A 24,482-nucleotide genomic window follows, 5' to 3' on the forward strand; every position below is an offset into this window, starting at 1 on the left:
ACATGTTTCCTTTAGATTGGCTAAATACAAATTTACCCTTAAAAAATAAATCAATTCAAATGTTTCCGTTTTTTTCCAGAGCTCTTATTTGAAGATTACGCAACAAAATTAAATCAAATTAAATTAGATTGTCCACCGTTCAGTTGTCTATTTTTTCCTCTACCACTGTAGTATCACATTCACTTCAATACATTTTTTCCATTCTTTGTTGCGGATGCAAAGTTGTTTTCTTCTTTGAAGAAACTCAGTTCAGTTAAGTCTTTCCATTCTTTCATTGGTCAACGACCTAGTTTTAGTTCAGTTAGGTTGCTTTCTCAGATGTTCACAAAACAGAACATCACACATGCTCATGACTAGAAAATAAATGTCATAGAATAGAGAATAGTTATAAAATAGTCATAAAAAACACGTCTAATAGAAAATCCACCTTAATCCTCTGGTAACCAACAGTATCCCAGGAAAAGGTAAATTTCTTCTGGACCACTTCTACAGTAACTTTCAACAGGTATAAACTACTTTTGCTGAACTCTTTTCATGCTAGCTTGCATATATGTTGGACTCCGCTCTCTCTTCTGCCTCTCTGCTCCTGCTCCCCTCAATAACCGAACTCAAAAACTCTATCATTTCATTTAGCTGAATATCTGTTCAAATTATGGGGGTTACATAAAGAAAAAAATCAACAACAACAACAAGCTCTCTTCTCTTCAGCCAGCCTTGGAGTAAAGCAGTAGACACAGTGAAGCTTGAGAGTAATAGAAGAAGTCCAAGTGTAGCAGAGACGGGTGGGGTGGGGGGTGGAAGTGCAGTAGGTTGCAAGAGAAAAGAGACAAAGAGAGGAATGCAGAGTAGGATAATTAAAGAAACAACAGGAAGGAAGACAGGAAGGAGTTGGAGAGGTAGAGAAAGTGGAACAATAAAGGACAAAGTGCAAGAGAGGCTAAAAAAGAAAAAAAAACATCTCACTGCTGCAATTTAGACAATTTATGGCATAATGATATGCAACAAAGGTCCCACACATTATTGCAGGGGAGGTTGGGATTGCACGGTCAGCCATGAACCCCTGGGCCACCGGGATAATGTAGTGTTACTGCTATTGTTCAGTTATGACATCATCCTCCTCATGGATGTACTCAGCTGGCAGTTATGCTTAGTGGAAGCAGTCGGTGATAAACTTGTTTTTAACAAGCAGTTTCAGCAGCACTCTTCATATACTTGCCGGAGGATTAAAAACAATATCCATGCAGCAGATCAGGAATGAATCATCCCTGGCGAACACCATAATATCTCCTTTAAGAGCTTCGGGTTTTACTCAAACATAAACATAACTCAACATCGCAGCATCGAAGGGAACGGGAGAACATTCGTATAACGTTAGCATATTTTTGAACCCCCTGAGGCCATCAGGGTCCACCTGGCTCACACTAATCTGACAGGTTGGTCAGCCATATGGAAAGAAGTCAACACTCTGCAAGATTTCATTTCCAACCAAAATTTCCCCCCTATGGATTATCATGCCATGAAGAAGAGGGGTACAAACTCATCAGTGGAACCACCTGCTGAGATGATCAGTGGCAGCTTTAATTTGTCTGAGCACTGACTGTGTGTCACACTGCTGCCAGCTGGACTGTGTTTGAGGTCATGCACACATGCATTTAGAGGCAGCCATGTATTTCCTGTTACTAACACTAATATGTCAGTAAGAGGAAGACCACTAGTTGAGGCAGGAATGCACCATTAATCAGGTGCCCTCCTTTTCTCAAAATTAAACACAATTTGTATGAGCTGGACAAACCAGTGGCAGCAACGCTGACGAACAAAATTAATTAATTACTTTTTATTATCAGCTTTGTGTTTCTCTCCATTGCCTGTCTAGTAAAGTTATTGCAGTATCTGGAATACTGTGTATTTTTGCCGACTTGAATTTTGAGAGATCTTATTTATTTCAGTTAATTAATATATTGACTGTTTTTCATAACATGCATTCATTCCTACAGGTTAATCTAATATGACTAGTGGGATTTTGCCTAAAGAAATACTAAAAAATATTTGACATTTCTTTAATGGAATTTTCCCAGAAGCCCTTTATCGATTTACATGACCAAAATATGTGACTGTGGTTGTGGTTTGCCATCTGCTCACTGCATTCTCTCCAACATTTTGCAGTAGAATTTTCTTTACATTTACTTTGAATTTGTGGTGTCTTAAAGTATCGAATTAATACCTTCCATGAATATTCTTTCCAATAGTTTGAGTTAGTTGTATCATGTAAATTTTTGCACATTTGTTCCCAATCGGCTAAAGATATATTACATGAAAGTTCATTTTCCCATTTTTTTTTTAACATTGACATAAATTTGTTTATCTTGTTAACATGTATTAATTTAGCCATCTTAGTAAAGAGTTTCGTTTCAACCCCACAGTCATACATTTTGAGCATGCATTTTGTCAATGGGTTTACGTCTTGAATATATCTCTTTTTTAAAACATCAAAAAAAGGTAGCTTCTCAATTGGAAGAATCTAAATAAATGGGAATTAGGTAGACTATATTGCAATGACAGCTGTTCAAAAGATTTCATTTCTTTCTCCCCAAACATCTGTCCAAATGGAATCCTTAAGAAGCCCACATTCTAAAAGTAGCATCAGTCTTGTTAGGAGGAAAGTCTGGATCAGTTCCAATTTATTTTTAAGAAAATTAAATCTTCCTTTAGTTTTTGATTCTGACAGATTTCCCTCCAAACTCTTAAAGTAGCGACTGCCCATCTATTGTCTAGATTAAAAGTGAAATTAAAGTGTTCTTCTGTTTTTGAAACTCTGATCTGTCCTCAACATTCACCACAATATGAACTTGTCTTCTGCATGTTGCTGTAACTGCTGCGGCTTTTGATTTCGGGTCATCACATCTGGTGTCCGTACATGTAGGAAGGAAAGATCAGCCTACAGGAGAAAGGCTGTAATTTAGCAGGCTAACATTATTTAATTATGGCTGATGTAATTGGTTTTAGAGATGTGTATGTCGCTGCAGTTTCACACCGAGTTTGTAAAAGGTGAAAACGAGGGACACCTGGGACAGCTGTCCGACATAAATAAGTCATATGCAGGTTGCTTCATCAGCCAGCAAGTAACACATGGACAACAGGTAAGCAGGACATACTGTGGGCAAGAAATAGCATCAACACAAAAGAAGCTTAATCCAAGTGAAACTGATACGGGTGAAACTGTGACTGCAGACAGACTAATTATTAATGAGCTGCAGCTGGGGAGACAGCCGGCAGACAACAAGGTAATTAGCCGCAGGTGTGCAAGACAGGCAGACACACTGAGGGCACCTAGTGGACAGGTAAGGACACACTGGGACTAAGAAAACTCCACTAGGGACAAGTGGCCGAGAGAGCAGCTTAAGGAAACACAGGAAATCAACAAATAACTCCAGCGAATGATGATGAAAATATCTTTAAAAAAAAAAAAGAAAGTATGTTTCTACATTCAGGGTAACTCACCAATTTGCACTCATGTATCCTTGAGGTTTAACACACCTCATCTTTTACCTCTCCTTGCTCATAGGACCAAAACTGATCTTTTAAAAATGTGAAACCAGTGTTGTTTACATCCGTGTTTTCTTCACTAGCAGTCTTCTTCTTCCCTGCCTTTTGCTGGTGAATTGCTCTGTCCTGTTCCATTGGCAGGGATGTGTGTTGTGCAAGCGGCTAAAAAATGAAGCCAACACAGAAAACAGAAAAACTGCAGTTCCTCTAATGGCCACTAGAGTCCGGCTCCAAAAGAGAGTCAATCCCCATAGACTCCCATGTTAAAACGTTTGACTCTACAGCAGAAATGATACAAAAAACAATTTGTCACTATAGCTAATTTCCTCCTTCATGACAACTGCACGGAGGGGTGAATATTTATATAATGGAGGAGGATTTTCATGCAAATATCAAACAACTGATTTGGCTCGTTGTGCAGTTAATTGACTGACAGAATGAGAGGAAGTCTGTGCTCCTGTTCTTTGAGTGAAATTCTAGTATTATTTTATTCATATGTTAGCACTTGCTAATTAGCCAGCGAATTAGCCTTGGGTTAGCCTTCAAGCAAGACGCCCACACAACCAATGCACATTCCTGCCACTAGTTCCACGCTGTTCTGCTGATTGACAGATCGTGGTGGAAACGAGCAAAGAAACGTAGAAATATGTTAACAAGGGCAATGAAGAAGACTGCAAGCTAGCAAACACGGGTGAAAATGCACAATTAAGATAGAGAAATAGGGAATTAAATTGAAAAAAAAAACTGATGAATGAAACAAAGACTATACATTAGTCTTTGTTTCATTCATCAGTTTTTTTTGCACATACCATCATCTGTATTGGCAATCTTCTCATTCTACATGGGACAATTAATTAATAAACCTGGACATTTTTACATTGATTTGAAGAGAACATTGCTGCTGATGACACTGATAATTTCATTTGATCATCACAAGTCATCTGATAATACGTGTTAGATTGCCTTAGTTGCTCGGCTACAAGTCTCTCATTTTAACAAAAGAGATTTTGATAACAGGGGTGGAAAGAGAGGGAATGAGGAAAGATCAGAGATGGACAGAGTGAAACAGAAAGAGGAGGAGAAATATGACATGATGGGAGACTGACAAATGGAAATACAGTGGAATAACAAGAGACAGATGGATGAAAAAAAAGAATGGGTGAGAGATCAAGAGTTAGGCACTGAAAACAAGAGAGAGATGGATAGAGACCCACAGATGGAGAGAGGAGGGAAAGAGAGCAAGCTAGAGAAAGTTCAGGGATCCAGGGGTGAGAGATAGAAGACAGACAGAAAACATGAATAAACATACGCAAAGGGAGATGGGAAAAAAACATTTCATATTTTCTCTTTCTTCGCTCACCAACTGTATTCCCAGGCCCAAAACTAAATTAGAATCATGGGTACACAGTTCCACTTTAATGTAGCCAAACCTCCAATGGCAACTTGAAATGCTACTCAGCCACTGAACCAAAACATCAAATAGCTGTCCACTCCACTGTCATATTATTCTGTTAAAGAGAGACGCATTTATGTGGCTCTGTTTGTTTTGCTGTTTCCAATAAATTACATCCTGCTGCAAACAAGATATTTCCTTCATTTCATCTGAACTCGATCCCTAAAGTTTTACATCTTTTCAGAAAATCCATTGAAGGCAGCTCGCAGACGGAAACTAATGCTTTGAAAATCATCTGTCGTTTTTAAATGAGATGTTTTTGGTAGATTTTAAGCCCTTCACGCCCACACAGGTGTTTATAGTCTGGCTGAGACGTCTGCTGCGGGTGGATGTATGGGGCAGCTATACTGAAATGAAATGAAATGATGTCAAAGTTCATGTACAAGTAAAAATGATAAAGGTTTAACGGTGGTTGGCAATTACAGTATGTTAAAGGTCCATATTTTACACTTTCAACAAGTGTTGATCCATAAGAAGATATATTTGTGGTTTCAAGAACCAAAAACCATCTCAGTGTAGTTTTACATCTCTGAATGGCTGACTGCAAGGTTGGTTGGTGGGTCGAGGTGGGTGAGAGCGGTGACTGCTTTGTTGTGACATCACAAAGTTCCAGAAGTCCTGACAGCTGGTTTTAAGGCTCAGTTTCTGAATACAGGCTGTGTGCATTTCTCTGTGGACTGAGCACTTTGATTATAAAGCAGGTCTAGGTTCTATATTAATACTGTGAAAGTATCAAACAACACATGGGAATCTATCTTCATACAAGATGGGACCTTTAAACTGTGGTTGTTTACAGCACTGTCTAATGGGGGCGCAGCATACAGCAGGTTTACAGGCAGAGTGGAGATGCAGCTCTATATGTTGTCCGTATGTCTTTCCACAATATAACTGTTGCTGTCTTAGGGTTGTATCACAGGTGAGTGCAAAAAGCAGCTAATTACTCTATATCTCATCGCACAAAAAAAAAATGACTCAGCTAACGATTATTTTATCATTTCATCTTATGATTATTTTCTTAATTAATTAAATATGTATATAATGTAAATGAGAGGATAGCTACTCTGAATAAACAGCGACCTCTTCCATTTATGGCTGGATGAAAATACTGATGTTAATTATCAGTGCACCACGTCTATTAGACTGCTGTTTATTTGTATTTGAGACGGAAATTGTTGATTATATTTTTTGTAACAAGGTCACGTTCACTTGAATTTACATGTCTATTACCTGCAATGCATCTGGGAAAAGGTGTTTTATCCTTATTAAGATCTACTGTTATTTTCCCTTTGAATCTGTATCATGAATAATATAGTCAGGGGAAGGAGGAGAGCCTCATGTCTTTGCAATAAACACATTTTACTTGTGTCATTATTTCCATTTAGTCACATGTATGACTGAAAATTCATCTGCGTATATTTACATAATTTACACTTTGTCTAAAACAGCTGGGACACTAAATCATTCCTACAGAACTTAATAAAACATTCTAATAATTCTCTGCATTATTATACAATGACTTTAGCAACAGAATATCTATAAATGCAGAGAGATGCCTGGTTGTTGAAAACCTGTCAGCAGATATTGACTACCACAGAATAAGAGGTTGCCAATATGACAATCCAAGCAGCGTGTGTGTGTGTGTGTGTGTGTGTGTGTGTGTGTCTGTTGATGAGCAGTATGAGCCTTAATACCCACATACACAAATCAAAGAAATATCAGCAGCCACTCTCTACATTTGTATCCAGAGTATTAATGTCTGTGCAGATGTACCTGTGTGTGTGTGTGCACTCACCCCAGAGGCTGAAAAATCAATCTCTACCAATTAACCTGTCCAAACACAAACTGTGGTAGAGAGTGACAATGAGAATGACAAAACGCGCCATGGCCATGTCTGCCATAGCATTATCCAGACAAAAGACCTTTAGGCCGTGTTTAATAAGAGCACACAGACACTGATACAAGCCTCGGCCTTCATACACTCCAAATGTGGCCTGTGGCTAATAAGGTGTCTCATTAAAAAAGTTTATTTATTCATAATCAAATGGTGTCACCCTAACAATTTAAAAATAATACAAGTTAATTTCATAGTCACATTAATTTAGCATTTTTGTGTTGTCTTGCCAGGTGACAAATTGTACCAGGACAGCTTAACTTCTCTTTATTCTGAAAGAATTTGGCAGGAGTTTTCTTGAAATGATTGATATATATATATATATATATATATATATACAGTACATATATATGTATATATATGCCAGTGGCGAGCTGGGCTTTCAACTCCCTTCACTTGCCTGTGACTACCTACATGGATCAGCCAATAATTTAGTTGTTTTTGCCATTAATATTCCTCCGTGACGGTGACAGCCAGATGCCGGCACAATGTTTTCAGGTTGTCTGTCCTCCGCATTCTTGTGAACACGGTATCTCACTAACACCTGGAAGGAATTTTGTTGACACAAACATTCACATGGACTCAAGGATGACTTGATTAGTATTTGGTGGTCAAAAGTCAAAGGTCACTGTGACCTCACAAAACACGTTTTTGGCCGCAACTCACAAATTCATTGACCTATTATGACACAATTTAACTCAAATGTCTATATGGATAAAATGAAGTGATAACACTGTATATCCAAAAGGTCAAAGGTCAGCTTCACTGTGACATCATAATGTTCTGTAAAAACAGGAAGGGGAGATTGCGACCATATTTCCTTAAACTTGACTGGTTAGCAGAGGTGTATAACCATGAGACCATAATTCTAGTTCTACTTGAATGTTAAAAAGAGGGGGCAAAAAAAATAAAACATACGATTCGCCCTCTAACCCACCTGGTTGCCAGGCTTTGGGTATGCTTGTTTTCGTTAGTTTTCTGCCTACAAATTGAAGTGTTTTTGGTCCCACCCACTATAAATCATAATGCGATTGGTCACCCGCCACTTTCTAAACTAACACACAAAGCTGTGGGGGCTTCAAGCCTTCCGTCCGGGTTATGAAGTCTTAACCAATGAGTGAGCCAGTTAACCTTTTCTCTGCCTAGAGACAACAAAAAAAAAAGAATACAGAGTAATAAAGAGTACAATGTGAAGTCTGAACAGAGCCTCAGTGAGAGCTGCTGGTTCTGCCAGTCTTACAGATTTAAATACTGAAATTCAGTCACAAGACGCAGGTCGGCCATAAACCATGAGGTTATGGCTTCCTCTGTGCACATAATAATACGTATCTGAGTAAAACACTCCACCTCAAAATGCTCCCAACTACAGGTTGTGTAGAAAAAAGCAGGGCAGTAGCGTAGCCAGAGAACACAGTGTCGGTGGGCACAGAGAAAATCAGGTGAGGCTACCTCCCAAACATTTCATCAGTATTTTTGCAAACACTAGGCAACTTTTACCATATAAATCAGTGGGGTTCAACTAACATTACAATACAACATTACAGTACAAGTTTAAACTATTTATTAATAGAACAGAATTACACTGAATGTACACATACTCATATTTACCACCAGCATAGTATTTCCTCAATATCTAAACTCAGCCTAATGTTGCACTCATTACTGTTGCTGTGATGAAACTCACTATTTGATGCAAATCATTTTCTGAAAATAAAATCTCCAAACTCTTTAAACAACGCATGTAGTTCAGTATAAGTGTAGTACATTTATGCTAGATTCACCTTTTTTTCCAGCAGCTGCTAAAATGATTTTATTTGTGAGTAGGTTTTATTTCCCTTGATCGAGCCAGGAGAGGAACTGTCGCCAAATGCCAGTCATGTTCATCTTTGTGTGTAATGAACATGACTGACGTGTGTATGGTGCTGATGTGTCTTCTGACTGCCGGAAAATATTCAAACCTCTTCCCTCATTGTGCACTTAACTGTGTTGTAGATTTAATTTTAAAATTGGTGAAATTTCCATTTTTGGCCTTCAGTCTGCAACGAGTAACCCATAATGAAAAAGTGAAAATAATGTTTTTATAAATTTTTGCAAATTTACTAAACATCAAAATGCTGCCACCACTACGCTTTACCACAGGGATGCTATTATCCAGGTGATGAGTAGTGCCAGGTGTCTGGCACACACAGTGTTTGGACTTCTGCTCGAACAGACCAAAGAATCTTCCTCATGCTCTCAGAGTCTTTTAAATGCTGTTTGACAAACTCCAAGCTGGCTGTAATATGCCTTTTACTCCAAGTTGCTTCCATCTTGTCACTCCGACTGATGGAGAGCTGCTGAGATGGTCGTCATCCTGGCAGGTTCTGTCATCCTAGCAGAGGATGTCTGAAGCTCTGGTGGAGTGACCATTGGATTTTTGTTCATCTCCCTGACCAAGGCCCTTCTCACCATGTTACTCAGTTTGGCTCGATAGCCTAATTCTAGCTCTGGCAAAAGTCCTGATGGTTCCAAACTTCTTCTATTTCATAATTATTGAGCCACTGTGCTCCTGAAAACACTCAGTGCTTTAGGAATAGTTTTATACTGTCGTGTATGCTTTACAACAGTATTATTTTTGGAGTTCTATAGAGATTTCCTTGGATTTCAAAGCTTGGTTTTTGTCCTGACACACTGTGTGAATTGTGGAACCTCATATCCACAAGCAGGTGTCTTTCTAAACTGTGTCCAATCAACTCAATTTGCCTCAGGTGGACTCCAATCAAGAACACAAGACACATCTCAAGGATAATCATAGCACAGCGTATACATCTGATCACAGTTTGAAGGCTCTGCATATTATATGTGTGACATAAATGTGAGATTTCAGTTTTTAATAAATTTGCAAAAATATCTAATTACATGTTTTCACTTTGTCTGGATTATTGAGTGTAGATTGAGTGGGTGTGAATGCTTTCTGAAGCCTCTGTTCATGCGTCTTGCCGATTGACTGGTCTCTAACTAGCAGGTGGCATCTTTCAACTGACAGCTTGGATCACTGCTGCAAACCAGTACTGTGTGTCAGTGTGTGTGCGTGTGCGTGTGTGTGTGTGTTTGTGTGTGTTGCTCTCTGTTGTGTACATGATGTCTGTGAAGTGCATGACTTCAGTGACAGACAGTTCGATAATCACCAGGCTGTGGATTGCTCTTGCAATTACTACTGAAACACCATGATTTGTGTGTGTGTGTGTGTGAGTGAGTGGCATTAGGAAGAATTAACTAGAATCAACATTTAATAGATACAATGCAAATAGTTTTTGTCTTCCTCTGTGACATGTTCACTTGCCAGAATTAACTGCACCAGCTAACACCACTGTGTGTGCCCCCACCTGTGGACAGTGGTGGGTTAAATGTGCATGAATGGGTAGAAATGCGTTTGTAATCCACTGGACCATCGACCTCCAGAGGTTTAGATGTTCGAAATCTGCAAATTCTTTGATTGTGGGAACTGTAGCTATATCAGTGTGGGCCTAAAAGCTTTGTATATATTGTTGTGCGGAGTAAGAGGGAGTTATAATGCAGACTCCATATGACTCAGTCTGCAAGCAGCTATTAAACCAGGTATAGGCTGCAAGCTGTCAGAAAACTCGGCAGTATGTTAATGTAAGTGCTAATCTGCTCTCTTATTTCCTCAAATCTTAAAACACTCTCCTTCAGCCTTTGCATGTCATGACTCCCAGACAAGGCTAGTATTAATAAACCCTGATATCAGTTCTCTAGCAAAGCACTGTGCTGCAGCTGGACTAGATAGCTAACGTTATTTAGGCTACATGGCAGCTTGAGCAAGCTGCAAGCCCCTCCACCCTTCTCTGGTCTCTCTCCACTCTGTCCTGGCACCACGTATCATGTGGAAACCATCATGTTTGGTCCCGTCAGAGTTTGCCTCTCCTGCATATTTAGTATTTAATTCCTGCAGTTTCCATGGACTCATTATGATAGTGCACTGCCAGATTACTTTGTAGGTAGGGAGACATGTAATGGAATCAGTTTTATACCCTGCCATGCATTGTATTGTACCTGGACTGAGGATTACCAACCGTAACTATGAGAATCTAATCTGTCTGTACAAACAATATATACCAAGTCTAAAGCTGGGTCCCAGTTCATGGGGTTGCATTTGAACACATACGGCGTTCACCGGCGCAACTGTACTGTCCTATTTTGAAGGCTCCTTCAAACGCGTCCTTCTTTTCCTGGACAATGAAATGTCCAACAAGTGGATCCGTCGTGGCCCAACATATCCCAAGATTCATTTTGAGCTGGTAATGAACGTAAGATGGCAGTAAACAACGCAGAGAGTTAGACCTGCAACACTGTGGCTACACTGAGCTCGAAGAAGAAATGATAAAGTAAATTTCAAAAAACACACTAATTACTGATCAAGGCTTCTCACATGGAGGCTCCGGCACTTTTACAGGAGCACCAACCTGGAGATGAGAAGTGACAGATCACTGTTTCGCCACTGCGCCTGTGTGTGTGTGTGTGTGTGTGTGCTCTGTAAGTGCATGTGATGATATCGCTCCTTGCAGTTGTATGTCTTCAACTCGACGGCAGTGGCTTTTATTAGCGGGTTTACCCGTGTTCAAAAGGATATACAGGATGTATAATGTTAACTCTTTCAGTTGCACATGTTAGCATGCTAACCTTTGCCAATGAGCACAGAAACACAAAATATGGAATGTCTGTAGTACTGACCTAGTAATTTGACCTAACAGTCACGCTAGAAATGTCGGGATCACTAAATTTATTAGGATTTATCATCATTTTGTACCAGTCCATCAGACAGATGTTAAGGATAAGTGAAATCTTTGATCTGCACTATAGGAGATCTGTAAGAGAAGAGCTCTGTCTATGATTGTGTACTCAATTTACTGCAGCAAATGTACTTCATGTTGTATGTACATGTTGTACAGTGCACAGATGTACCTACACAGAGCGTGTTCTCTAACAAGATGTATTCAACCGGTGTGTCATCTTTCTCCACTGCCGCCTTCGTGATTTCTCTTGGATGCACAGGCCGCTTTAGCGACACTGAGCTGCCTAATCACCATGCGGCGGCTCACCCTGCCAATTACTGCGACACAAAGTGACTTTCACGACCTGGTGGGCGCAGCATGTAGCCAGCTAAGTAGGAATTATTCACCCCGCATGTATAGAAAGCCCTCATCAGCAGCACAACCCTTGGCAGTCACACTGATGGACTGACAGACGACTGAACCCACACACACCGACCTGGAGGGAAATCCGCACCAGTATGCAAGATGTATGATCCAAAAAATGCTGATGTGTGTGTGTGTGTGTGTGTGTGTGTGTGCATCCGTGTGAGATGCTCTACATGCTTTGTACTCCGAACTACAGATTTAATGATACTATCAGTTTCTAGGTTTTTGCACCTTCTTCAAGGTTAGTTTTCCCTTCTTATCTGGTTGATAGCACACACATACACACACACACACACACACACACACACACACAGAGTAAAAGATAAACATTGATGTAGGCACAGAGCAGAACACACAAGCATAACAATACATGGTGTATATATGAACACTGGCTCTTCTCCATGGAAACACACACATGCATTAATAATGAGCCATATGTGCCTGAATACACCAACACAAGCTCAAGGAAGTGGCTTTTACATCCTCTGTCTCCTGTATCCTGTACATCTGAGCCCCATAAAGCTAATAACTGACATTCTCTGTAAAAAAAAAATCATCTTGGATACTGAAGGGCAGGGCATTCACAAAAGCCCCCTGATAATGATGCTAAGTGATCATGGCTGAAGCCAAGGAGGAGTGTGGCTGAAAATCAGGTCGATGCCTCAGGGCTCATTGTGCCGACAACAGGATGTGAAACGTTAGATGAAAGATTTGATTACAGAGTCATTCGACAAACATTCGAGGAGGCAGGAAAAAGATCCAGTTTTTTTATTTATTTTATCTGCTTTCATTCATCAAAAACTGAGACCTGATACGTGTAAAACATATGTGTTTTGTGCTTCACTCGGTTTCCTGGAGAGACAGGAGTATATGTCGAAGCGGGAATGGAAGATAATGAGATCGGATTGAAGAATATAACAATTATTGTTTCAACCTACACACATTCCTGTTATGTGCCAATCAAAAGCACATTGGTGCACTTAATGTTAATTCAATGACGTGTGGTAAACAGTTTTATTTACATCATGTTATTATTCTGACTTCACTTCTTTTATGCTCTTTTTAAGGTTGTTTTCACACTTGGTCCCTTTCAGCTCTCAAAACAAACTCTGAGTGATTAGTCAGCAATTTTTGTTCGTATGTGAATTTAGACCCCCCCCCCCAAAAACGAGACAGTTCGGTTCACTTCAAGTCCGTGTTGCATTGTCAAAACAATTGTGCTCCAGGTTGGCTTCACCTTTAACCACTGAATTTTAGCTCCGTCATAGAGAGATCACATGATAATGCACTGGGACGCTAGAAAACATGTAACCATGGCTGCTGGTAACGACAGCAAACTGATGGATGAGGAAATAACTACTGTACTTCTTCAGATACAGAACAAACACATCAAACAGCAACTGTCTACTACGCACAGACACGCCCTCTCTCTTAAGTCTGAGAGCACCAGCGGGACTGTAGTGTGAAGAGAAAGAGGACCTGGGCTCCATCACAGCTGAAGTTGACCATAAGTCCGATTTAAAATGAACTCGCAATGTGAACACAAAAAGAACTGGGTCCCTTTTCTGTTGGTCCGCTTTAAGAAGACTGAGTTTGGTTCGTTTGAATTAGGACTATATGTGAAAACACCCTAATTTTCCTTTGTTTTTAGGAAGGATTGATTTTAAAGTGAAAATGATGTTTCGCAGGTAACGTTGTAAGATAATACAACTGTTATAATACGACATACCATGTGCAATGGTCATCCTTCAGTACGGCGGTTCTGGCATCGTTGGTTAAAAGTCCTATACTTTGACATGTTGGAGTAGAAACAAACACAAAATGAAATCAACAGTCCAACCAGCTAACATGTGATCTCAAAGCAACACTGACTGGTTTATGTCATTTGGTGTCCCGACTTAAATCACTACTGGGATGTTTCAGGCATTTTCATTGCATGCTGGGATACATAAAGGTGAGCAAGAATCAGGAAGAGGACATCAGTTTGCAGTTTATAATATGGAGAGAAATGTAAATGAAAGGGTGGTCAGGGAAAAACAAACAATCAAACAAAAAAACACTAGGGAGCGATGCGTCTAAATGCAGCAAATTAACAGAGTTCACTTTCAGCAGCAGCAGCAGCAGTACATAAAGCCGGGGGGGGGGGGGAGGATGGAGGATAGAGAGCTGCGGGATCACGCTCCCCTGTGTGGTATACTGCTAAGTAAGGAAGGTGATAGCTGGGCTCTGCTATGAAATTCAAGTCGAGCAAAGCCTTTTTCCTGATGAGAGAGTTTTTCACCCGACTTGGCTGCGTTCATGTGGTTCATGGTCAGTCGCACATCACAACAGTTGACAGCGCTTCTCCCAGCGACGCCTCTCCGTCAGCTGCTGCCATGATAGATGCCTCTCTCTCTCAGAGGCTCGAAGCCTGGGCTCTGTTTCCACAAATATGTCTCTGTGTTTTCCCATTTTTCAACAGACAGTCGGTACAGTGTCTGGATCAGGGTATATTTCCTTTCACAAAAATAAGTGAGAACTGAAGTTCCAGTTCGACTTTAAATTTACATTTTGCTGCAGTGCATTTTTGCTGCTCATACATAAATCCACCAGATTGGTTTGGTGCTGTGATTTATAAAGTAGAATGAAATTTTAAACATTTTCACAGCTCATTGAGTTCAAAAGAAAATAAAGAATCAATGTTCATCTCATTGTCTCGTCTCTCTCCTACGAGCTGCTTAATCACAACTCATAATCACCTGATAATGTCAAATTAATGATCCCTGGCAAACTGTGTGTGTGTGTGTGTATACGTACATGTGCAAATGTGTCTGTGTCTGTTTATGTTCTATTTCCCCCAATCATCTAGTAAAATTAAAATACTCAACCTTTCAATGCAGAGGCCCTCTTCAATACTGTTTTTGTGTGTATAAATCTGTGTGTGTGTGTGTGTGTGTGTGTGTGCGTGCATAAGTAAAGCAGTTATTTCCTGGGTCTGTGTCAGGAGGTTAATGATGCATGGAGTCATTAATCAAGGCACAATGAGGTGCTGTTGTAACAAGACTTGACAGTTATGTATTGTGTGTATGTTCATGTGTGTGCACGTTACGTAAGAGTTCATATATGTGTGTGTGTGTGTGTGTTTGCCTATGTTCAGTGTAACATTAGAATACTACATGTACAGTAGGATTTCATTGTGTAAAAAGCCTGATATATATCAGTTCTCTGTTTAAAAACACACCAATGACTAAATTAAAAACTACAATAACCAGCTGTTTTAGGAAATTTCAGCCTTTTTTAAAACTTTTTATTAAGACAGTTTTAAGAGCTTTAAGATTCACATCTTCAGTAGGAAACATTGGGTTTGGGGCTGAGTATAGAAGACATGGTTTTAAAAGGCAGACTAACACATTCTTGGTTTAAAGGTCCCAAATCATATAAAGGAAGATGTCCATGTGTTGTTTGATTATAAAGCAGGTCTAGGTTCTATATTAATACTGTTAAAATATCAAAGCGCTCAGTCCACAGAGAAATGCACACAGCCTGTATTCAGAAACTGAGCCTTAAAACCAGCTGTCAGGACTTCTGTAACTTTGTGATGTCATAACAAAGCACTCACCACTCTCAGGCTCAGAGCCTCCTCTCTTCTGATTGGCTCACCAACCTGTTGTTACTAGAGGTTTTTGGTTCTTAAAACCACAAATATATCTTCCTATGGATCAACACTTCAAATACAACACAGGAAAAGTGTAAAATATGGACCTTTAATGATTTAAAAAATGTACAGTGGGTCAAAATGTGTGAGACCACTTGAATGGGAAAGTGGTTTCACACTTACGGACCCCACTGTAGGAAATTTAATAATCAATAATGTCTCTAAAGATATAAAAAGTCTGAATATTTAAGCATAATGAAGCTACTAGACAGTTTAAGGTAATATCAGTAAAATGATTTAGGCCAGCAGCTGCCAGCCAGTTCAGACAGAATGTCCAGATTATGACTTTGCCTCTGGTTAAAACTCACAGAGATGAGTATTCCTGTAACCTCAGCACTCTGCAATTCAAATCAAGACACAGAGTAATACAAAGTCATGGAGTAACATACAAAGTGCTAAAGTCATGGATGGAGCTAAGCAACAGCCAATAATGTCAGCCCAGTCTGTCAGACAGGTTGCAGGCTTCAGGCAAGATATTCAACAAATGTAGGAAGATAACTGTAAAATATGGACTTAACATCTGTTATTTCCTGCAAATCTAAGCTAAAGTCCACCAGAGAACTGCTCATATGCCTGAACTTTCACACTGCACACAGACATGAGCTCTACACCACATCTTCACACCCGAAACAGAGAAGACAGTCAGTGGCTGCGGCCAGTACAAACTGCAGAAAGCCATCAGGGAAGAGGTTGTGGAGCTCTCTTAGTCCCCGGAGATTACCATTCCTCATTTGTACCGGATTTGCAGAATCCAAATAAGAGAAAGTTCTTATACTACAGGCACATCCATATGTGGGTGCGTGCAGTTAATCACAGAGCACCCCTCCGATTGATCCAATCTAGTATTTACCACACTCCACCAGACCCAGCACTCGCTGCGTGTGCACAGCAGAGCATTATTTTTGCATTTCATGTTGTGTATTGTTAGCTAAACTTAGAGGACAGCAAAACAGGGCAGTAGTCAAACAGGATGACCTCTTCCCCGGGTACTTGCTCATGACCTTTGACTTCATACAACAAATGTACAATGTACCAGACCACAGCCACTTTAAATATATACAACCTTCGATGATAAAATACATAATGAGATACCTGTTTCATATCCTGTAGCATTACCCATGGCTAAATGAACATCAGATCCCCACAGTCCAGTATAATTTCAACTCTACTTTTTCCATCTCTCAAAACTCTAAAACTGAGTTAATAGAAACCCTTTTTTCACCTATTCAGTGACTCTGGTCAGAGGTCACGAGCAGACTATCCTAGTTCCTGGGCCTCAGCATCGCTCTCTGTCTTCCCATCTCAGTACTTGGGGACCTTTCTCATTGCACATCAGCCAGCATTCAAATCCACTTATTTTAACAGCCTTAACAGTGGCTAAGAAAACCATACTTCTCAACTGGGAGAGCAGAACTAAACTATCCATCACACACTGACTTAATCTGTTAAGAGAACACTATGCTAAAAAAAAATCACAGTTCCCGCTGACAGCTGGTCCCCATTTCATTCAGCACAGAAGCCAATTCCTCAACAATCCCAGACACCAGCTTTGAGCTTAGCAAGTGTATAACTCTGGCCAATGCCGTCTTTATAACAAAGTGTGATTGTAATTGCATACATTATAAAAAGTTGTCATCAGTCATAAGGGCCAAGCACCAACAGTGTTGGAACCAATTTGTTTTAGTTTGGGTTTTTATGTTTGTTTGCTTTTTTGTATTATATTATTATTATGACTTCTTATGATAAATTATCTTTAAATGAGCTATTTGTTAGTTTTTCTGTTGCTAAATAGCTAACATTAGCATTAACAGCTGTTGACCTGTGTCAACAAACAAGCCAATCTGCCACGAAAACATATCTCTGCTCAGAGAGCATATTATCACTTCTTGTATCATAAAGACAACAATGGCTGTAGCTTTTATCAAGCCACAATCACCACCACCTGCTCCCAGCAAGAAACCATAGACAGCAGCAGAGGATACGTAAAGGAGCTATTTGTAAATTTTGCTATTGCTACATAGCTAACATTAGCATTAACAGCTGTTTACTTACTAGTCTAGCAGAAATGTTGCAAGTTCAGCATCAAACTTCATTCCTTTACTCACCAACAGCTGTCTTCAGAGGTGGAGAGCAGCCCTTTTGTTTCGCTTCTATTTCAATTACTTCTTTTCTTTTTACTGAAATTAGCATGTTAACCAGCTAGCTCAGATGGCCCATCTCCTCACTTCCTGATACCAAGCTATTCTAGTGTCCAGTCTCCCTGAAGAAGTAACGTTTCTCCGTGGGCGTATTAACCTCTTGTACTGTAAACGCAATGATGGCTGAAGTTCTTGTAGACTTGTAAGTAAAAAGCTGTTAATGCTAACGTTGGCTATGTAGCAATAGCAAAACATACTTAAGCCCCTTTAAAAAAATCATGTGGCTGTTGGAACTTAAGTGAGGGCAAACAATTCTCGGTGCCCATCAGGTGTCAATCGAATTACAGTTGCTATATCACTTGTTGGTATCAAAAATACACACTTCATGGATAACACTATGAATGTAGTATTAGCAAAAATACATTTTTTTCATTTTCAGCAATTAATTTTGTATCTTACACACACCAAAACAAACAGCAAGGATATAAATACTGTTTTTCAATATTTTTGAAATTGCATTTTATCTTGATTTGATAGAGATAATAGAGATGCAAACAGGAAATGCAGGGAGAGAGAGGGGGATGACACGCAACATAGATCCCCATCTGGACATGCGAATCCCAAACACTCACCCACCAGATGTCCCATAAATACAGATATTTTGACACCTGCCTCATATTAAATCTGGCAGAAAAGAGGAACAAAAACAAACAACACATTTCAAGTGACAAGCAAAGCACTATAGCCCCAAGAAATGCTGCAGGGAAGCTGCGTTCATGTCCACCAGGTGAGGGCTTTACCCATGAACACTAGAATGCATTCACATCCATTCATCCAGTCCACTCAGACCACTCATATTACGAATGGTAGTTAGTTAAAAGGCTGAAGATCATTTTTCAGCTTGCACACCACGTTGATGGTTCCATTGATGAATCATTCATGCAGCTTAAATGATACGAGTCAGACATGAGAAGTATTAGCAGTTTTCATGGACAATCGTTAATCTTTTATGAAGGTAAACAGGAGCGAGTCGTCACTGAGGTGGAAAGAGGAAGGGGGGGGAACAAGAGAGCGAGAGAGAGGTAAAGAAACTGTACCATATGTTCATTAAGAAAAAATACAAAAAAAAAAAACAGTATTTACCTGAAAAACTACCAAGGAGTGAAAAATGGTCCTGCAGGTGTTAATTAACTTATTTAATTTCTGCATTAAGAAACATATTAACCTTACTGAGCTAACAAGAAACAGTCATGTTTAATTACTCTCACATTCTAAAGACATGCTCAACATGTGAAGTGACGGTTTTTAAGTGCGAATGTGACTGTGAATGAGTCACTCAACTTGATGACTGACTGCTGACTTGTCATGATTACTTAATACCCAGCGCTCCCTGGGATAAAAAGTACACAGGGGTGATATGAAGAGATGGGTTTTCTTGTTTGTTACAACTCGGGTCTCTTGTTTGTAGCAGAGGTGGGAGTTAAGTCACACCTGTGCAAGTATGAAGTCTTAACCTTCAAGCCTGAAGCAAGTGCCAAGCTAGTGTGGTGAGAATCAAGTAAATCAAGTTATACGAAATTCTGATAACCTACCACAGTTTTCCACGTTTAAATCAGTTAAAGACAGTGTTAATGAAGTTTTACGTTTACTTTCAACATTAATGAAAGCTGTCGCAGTTGCTTACACCTTATACGTCTTACTGATATTTGACATTTTGTGGTAATCTAAAGTTGTAGTAGTCTGTATGTAGTCTGTTTATTTGTCAGCAAAATGTACTGAACTGATTTGCACCAAACTTGGTGGAGGGGTGGGGGAGGGGCCAGGGAAGATCTGGATAAAGAGGCGGATCAAGGGTTTAATCACTGTCTTTAATGTGTAGGATTGTTTGACCTTGGCGGAAGTATTCCGGCAAGCTTTCAGGTTATCAGTAGTTATAAGAATTAAGGAATAAATTAACTCTTGTCCAAATGACCGTCCTTCCCATGTTCGGTTATGGTGATGTTATTTACAGATCAGGACATTCTCACTGACACATGCAGCTGTTTGACGACCCAATGACATTTTCAAACTCCTATCAGCTACTTTCTGTCAGCACCTCCGTGTTTCTTTGTTTTTTTTTTTTTTGTTTTTTTTTTGCTTTGTTGCTTGCCTGTTAGTTTATTTTGGTTATCTGCTTTTCCTGTGTGTTTTTTGTTGCTGTTGTTTTGCTTGTTTCTGTTTTGGTTTTTTTGCCTTGCGATTTTGGTTTGTTGTTTGTTGCTGTGCTTGATTGTTTAGCTATTACCGCTGTGCCTCGTATCTACTGGTTTTATCTTGCATGCTTGTCTTGCTGCATGTGTGTGCTACTTTTACCCGATGCCGTTGCCTCTCAGCCACTTACCCATGCTTATGTTTAGACTGCATGTCTTTTATGTAATGTTTGTTCTGTGTGCTGCTGTCTTTTGACTTCATACCCTTTTAGTTCCCGACCTCCTTTTCCTCAAGATGCTCTTGCCTTTTGCCAGGCTGCCAATGAAAATAAGAATTTGTTCTTAATGTCTTGCCTGGATAAATAAAGGTAAAAGAAAATAAAATAAAAAATAGACAAGCGAATATTTTAGAAGGTAAAACTTGAATTTGGGTGCACTTGACATGTAAGAAATAATTTATCATTGCTGAGAAAATCCTGCTCTCTATAAGCACTCAGTGGCCTTTGTACATGTGCACCTACTGTAACAATCTATTACAATTCAATACATTCTACATTTACAGAGTTTATAATATTCAGTTTTCTTCAACACCGTCAGAAATGTGCAGATTCAACAATCCAATATGTTTATTATTGAGGTCAAAGTGAAGCTTGCTGTCGTACTGAATTCCATTATATTGAGAGATGTTTTATCATTTTTTGTCCTTCCGATTTACATACATGAGAGGAGCAGAATATTGGATATAACTTTCACACATCACTATACAAGACTTTAATGTAAAACATAATTGAAATAACGCCTCCATAACAGTGTAAAAAAATGGCAGAACTATTGTGTTGGTTTGCATTAGATTGTACAGGTGTATCTAATAAACATACAACATGGACATACCATCTGTAGTAGGTCTGTGCTGTCAGTTCTCTGCTCACTCATTAGCTGCCATACCTGCCGCCACACTGCATATGTACTTATTATATGCTGTCACTTGATGCTACTGCACCTGTTCATATATATGTTTAGGGGTTAACTTCATCAATTTAACTTCACTGTCACACATCCCTCAACCATGACCGGGAAAAGCCTCTGTCATTATTTAGCGAAAGCTCCATTTTCACATTCACCGAGGTGCGGCCAGATGCATGAATGACGCGTGCAGACAAAAACCATGGGAAATGATGAGGTCAGATATATTATTGTAAGGTCTTGACCTTACCCTGTAAAGAGCCTTGAGATATTGTATGTTATGATGCGGCGCTTGAATTGAAATATCAACTCATGTTCATATTCTACAATCACATAACAATCCATTCGAAGTCAGTTGGTCAGTCAGTAAACTGGATGTTTACTGTGGATAATCTGGGAAATAATTTTACTATTTTCCTTCATTTTCTCTTCGATATACAGTGGCAAGAAAAAGTAAGTGAACCCTCTGGAATTATCTCCATTTATGTATAAACTTGTCCTTAAGATGGTCAGATCTTCATCCAAGTTACATTTATGAACAAACGCTATCTATTTTAACTAATAACACACAAGTTATGGTTTTGTTCTTGTGCATAAATATCATTCAAACTATCACAGTGAACGTTGGAAAAAGTAACTTGACCAATGGCATCAACAAAAGCAAAGTAGTTATCAAACCTGGAGTCCAACCAATGAAATAAGATCGGGGGTGTGGGCTAGAGACACTTTGGTTTCTAAAAAACAAAATATTTAGAGTTTGCTGTTCACAACAAACATCTGCTGATGTGAACCAGGCCTCACCAAAAAAAGAGCTCTCAGAAGACTTATGATCAAGAGTTGTTGATCTGTATGGAGCTGAAAAGGTCCCAGAGTCATCTCAAAGAGTTTAGATCTTCATCAGTCCAGTCAGACAAACTGGCTGTGAATGGATATGATTGAGTTCTGGGGGCTACCTTCCTTAGAAGTGGACGTCCAGCCTAGATGACTCCAAAAGGCACAACGCAGACCCACAGTAACGTTAATGACGAACCTCAGAGTAAAGGCTAAAGGCTTAAAGGAATCATTGGAGTCTACAACACACACATCATGGTGCATGGTTGCGTGGATCATGGTGTCCTGCCGCAGACACCACGTAGAGGAAGTTGTTTCTCTCAATAAAAAGAAAACATTGTTGCACCCATGATGCTTAAATATTCATGTTTTATGGACTGATGAAACTAAAGCTGAATTATTTGAGAAAAACCTGCAGCTCTATGTAAGGTGTAAAGGTTACTGCATACAAACATCCCAACATCATCCTCCCAAAATGTGAAACAGGGTGGAGGGAGCATCATGATTTGGGGCTGATTTGCTGCCTCTGGGCCTGGACAGCTCAACATCATCACATCATCTCCGTCACTTCCTCGGCTTTTCCGCCATAGACTCCATCAATGTTGCTGTAGCTGCTCCGTGTCCGTGGCTATGGTCGCTCCTTCTGACACCATGTTCTGATGTCTATATGTAAACTGTTAACATATCTGGAGGTTCAAACACAAACACCCGACAGACAGCTGCATGTTGTTTCCTGGACTTTTAATGTGTTCCCCCGAGCAACACAGTACAACATGCTGAAAGTTCCTACCCATGTATTCCATCGAGGAACCGTCAGCATGTTGTACTGTGTCGCAATCCAAGAAATAATGCAGCTGTCTGTCCGGTGCTTCACTGAGCCTCCAGATATGTTTACAATGCACTTATCGAGAAGAGAACACCCTCTTCAGCTCTTCGGCGCTGGAAAACTCACTGGTTGACGTTAAATGCATCACTAACAGTGCGCACTGTGGGAAAGTCACCAAAGACACCAGATTTTAAACAGAGACATTAACCTGGCGCTGATAGGATTAATCAGTATTGTGAGATCTCGTTTAGCAAAGGCTTGACTTTAGCGGACGTTTATTTTATATTTAAAAGTCACACACTCCAGCTTTAAATGAGAGAAGTAAACAGAATGCAGAAAAAGCGTAAGCGAAGTGAGAACGACTTGACGAAAAGAGAAGTGGGACAACAAGAGAGTGTTAGTGGCAATGCAGCCAGACAGAAAGACAAGGCTGAAAGTGGCCAACCTGGATGATCATGAGTTCAAGACCTCGTACCAGTCCATTCATACCTCCAGGCATGCATTCAGGGGAGGTCACGGATGGGTCTCGGATCTGCCGCCCTACATCGCATCCCTCTGGGACTAAACTCCACACAGACCAGACTCTTTCTTGTGTTGAGTGATATAGAAGAGGAAAGGCAGCCGTTGTCTGTTCATTCAGTGAGAAATTCAGCCTGTTCTCTTCTCTTCTCTCAAAAAATAGAGTCGGTTATAGAGCTGGAAACACACTGATGAATCTCAATATATCATCATTTAGGCAATCTGACATATGTACGCAAGCAGAAAATGTACCTAGGGCGAACAAGAAGTGGAAAGGGATGACGCAATTTGTGCAAGAACATGTACACATATGTCAAATGTAAAATATTAGATAATGCAGATATATATGAAAACAAAACTGCTGCAATTGGTGAAACCATATACCTCCTAAATGTCAACTCTTCAGGGAACGGCCTTATTTCAGCTCGTTGGCAGTGGATCTTTTAGATTATATAAAACAGTGGAAGGTGTTGGATCAGCACGAGAAGTTGTACCGTTTTTTTAGTCTAAAGAAAATACCAATAGCCTCAGTTTATTTCAATGATCATGACTGATTCAGACAGCTACAGCAACATTCCTCTTGCTGTAGCGACGCAACACATTCAGTAATGGGCTGTCAATCCAATTAACCAGCAAGCTGCACACAACTGTCACAGCAGCTACATTCAAGCAATCCAAAAGCTGCAATGACAGACAGATATATCTGAAAATTACCTGAAACTCCAACAGCCTCAAAATGTTCCTCAAGAACTGATATTTTCATGCTGTTGAAAAAAATCAAACATCGCCAATAGTATTTAACATGCAGTCATACAGACTAATATACTTATTTACTGGAATGTTTGGTGAATTGTGGTTTTCGGTTTAAATGAACTAATGATGAGTCAACAGCATGAATCCATGGTGAGGTGCACTCGTTTGCTGGGCGTACATTGGATGCTTACAACCAAAGAAGCAACATTTAAACACTGAAGTGCACATTAACTTTGATGCTGACCAGATGCATCTCATATTTGTCAAATAAAAAAAAATGTGATATACTATGTAGTGGCGCCACCACATATAAAGAGCAGACGATGTTGTTTGGGCACTGTAAACTTTTAAAGTGATGTTCCAAAAAAGCAGATCAGCAGGCCGGAGCGCAGAGCTCAAAAACTGATATTTATTTACAGAAATATTACCGGAGGGAAAATGAACTGAAGGGAAAATAACTGAAGCCATAACAACCAAAGTGCAG

The sequence above is a fragment of the Seriola dumerili genome, unplaced genomic scaffold, assembly GCF_002260705.1.
Source record: "Seriola dumerili isolate Sdu_G_001 unplaced genomic scaffold, Sdu_1.0 BDQW01000645.1, whole genome shotgun sequence".
Taxonomy (NCBI): Eukaryota; Metazoa; Chordata; class Actinopteri; order Carangiformes; family Carangidae; genus Seriola; species Seriola dumerili.